Below are 2,520 nucleotides of genomic sequence, written 5' to 3'. Positions count from 1 at the left end.
GGGGATGTAGCTCAGAGGTAGAGCACATGTTTCACATATATGAGGCCCTGGGTTCGAGCCCCGGCATCTCCAAAACAATACTTTTAACCTTTGACTCTTCTTTTTAGGATGTTTCTGTACAAGGTGTCCCAGATTTTAAAGTCCCGTGATGAGGTCATATATGCATAGCTAATTATTGGATGAAATTGCTCATTTGTCACCGTGACGACATTTCCATAGACACCGCCATGGTCTGGTGAGTAGAACGTGGGCATGCTTCCAGGGATGTTTTGTTCACAGAGCGAATAAAAAAGGAAAGCTCTGCTTTCGTAGGGAGACAGTTTCTCAGATAATGGGTATGCTTTCTTGGGTGAAAACAAGGGTGAAGAGTGCTTGCTCTGAGAAAAAGAAAGGGAGGGCTGGGCGGAGCCATTCCTGGTTACTATGGGGGAGGCAGCATTGTGGTTGTCATAGAAACCGGGGTCATTATGGCGACAGGTTTCAAATGGATACCAGAGGTGTCCTGGAAAGGAGTATTCAGTTCCTGGTGTTTGGACTGAGTTGAGCTTATGGATTCACGGAGGTGAGCACCAGATTCTTCCTGAAGTTGGGAGGCAGATGCAGGGATTCCAGACCCAAGTAGGACCACTCCTACCTTGGGGCTTGCAGCCTGTGTATCTCCAGAAGGAGAGAGACTTGGGACAATTTTGCCTCCTCATGTGCTGTTGTGTGCCAGGCTGTGCTGGAGCCATTGTCCAGGAGGGGAGTTGTGGGAGAGTGAGCAGGAGGGAGATGAGGCCAAATGAGCACTCTGTGATCCCGACTTCCTACTCTGTGCATGAGATTGCTCGCCCATAGGATCAGTGAGATTTAAGAGGGAAGGCAGATAGCAGGACTGTCTTCTTTCCAAGTTGCAGTCAGTCAGATCTCCCTTTGTTGTAATTTGGTGTTGGCATAAAATCAGACACATGGACCAATGAATTACCCTTTCTGAAACTTTGCTGGTAGGCCATGACCTCGTGATAATGCACAGATTAATGAAGATGGGTTAATTTAAAATGTAAGAGTTAGCCAATAAGAAGCTAGAGTTAATGGGCCAAGCAGTGATTTCAATAATACAGTTTCTGAGTGATAATTTCGGGGCTAAGCAGCTCACTCCTCCCAACAATTATGTGGTTGATACTTCTGATATTTCATCAGACAGGGGGATGATATCCAAAATATACAAAGAACTCAAGAAATTGGTCATCAAAAGAACAAATAATCCACTAAAAATGGGGTACAGACCTAAACAGAGAACTGTCAACAGGGGAATCTAAAATGACTGAAAGACATTTAAGGAAATGTTCAACATCTTTAGTCATCAGAGAAATGCAAATCAAAACAACTCTGAGATTACATCTTACACCTGTAAGAATGGCCAAGATCAAAAACACTGATGACAACTTATGCTGGAGAGGATGTGGGGTAAAATGAACACTCCTCCATTGCTGGAGGGATGCGAACCAGTATAGCTGCTTTGGAAATCCATATGGCGATTTCTCAGAAAATTAAGAAACAACCTACCACAAGACCCAGCAATATCACTTTGGGGAATATACCAAAAGGATGCTCAATCATTCCTCAAGGACATGTGCTCAACTATGTTCATAACAACATTATTTGTCATAGTCAGAACGTGGACACAACCTAGATGTACCTCAATTGAAGAATGGATAAAGAAAATGTGGCACACAATAATGACATCTTGAATTTTGTAGGAAAATGGATGGATTTGGAAAAAACATATTGAGGTCACCCAGACTCAGAGAGAAAAATATAATATGTATTCTCTTATAAGTGGCTTTTAGACATAAATCAAAGGACCCTAAGAGAAATATACATGAATCTACACAGGAAGGTGAAAGAGACAAGATCTCCTGAATAAAATGGGAGGTGGGGGTCTTGGGAGAGGGTAGAAGAGGAGAGAGGAGGCAGAGACAGGAGCAGAGAAAATGCATAGCTCAATAAATACAATAAAAAGAGAGTGTTGCAACAATGGTGAATTATTATCATATTTATGTAATAAATATTCTTGTACGTTTGTATTTCATTTATCATATATAATGAGTAATGTTTATTATTTTATTTTGCATTCTATTTTCTCCATGTGCTAAGTGCTGAGATTGTAGGCATGAACCACCAGTCTTGGCTAGGAGGATTTGGGGGGTGGGTTCCATTGTTTTTTAAATTGATCAATTTGTTTTTTAAATTTCATTTGACATTCCATCCACAGTTCTCCCTCCCACCTCTGCTCACACTCCCCTTGCCTCCCCACCCCAGCCCACACATTCTCTATTCCTCCCAAGGGGTAAGGGCACATTAATTTGGGGCAGGACCAAGTCCCTCCTTCCTGCATTAAAGATAGCATCACATCTCAACACAGAGAATGGGCACCAACAAACAAGGCTGAGCACCAAGGACAGATCCTGATCCCACTGCTGGGGTTCCCCTCAGATAGTCCAAACTACACAACTATCTCTCCACGTACAGAAGGCCCAT

General features: G+C 42.7%; 1 non-coding gene across 1 annotated transcript; it reads left to right on the top strand.

The window, feature by feature from the left end:
- Positions 1 to 72, top strand: Trnav-cac (transfer RNA valine (anticodon CAC)). The gene has a single exon. It is a non-coding gene; the product is annotated as a tRNA-Val (tRNA).
- Positions 73 to 2,520: the final 2,448 nt, after the last annotated feature.

Source organism: Microtus pennsylvanicus, chromosome X, assembly GCF_037038515.1.
Source record: "Microtus pennsylvanicus isolate mMicPen1 chromosome X, mMicPen1.hap1, whole genome shotgun sequence".
NCBI lineage: Eukaryota > Metazoa > Chordata > Mammalia > Rodentia > Cricetidae > Microtus > Microtus pennsylvanicus.
The sequence above is the reverse complement of the archived record's forward strand: the minus strand, read 5'-3'. Positions and strand labels throughout refer to the sequence as shown.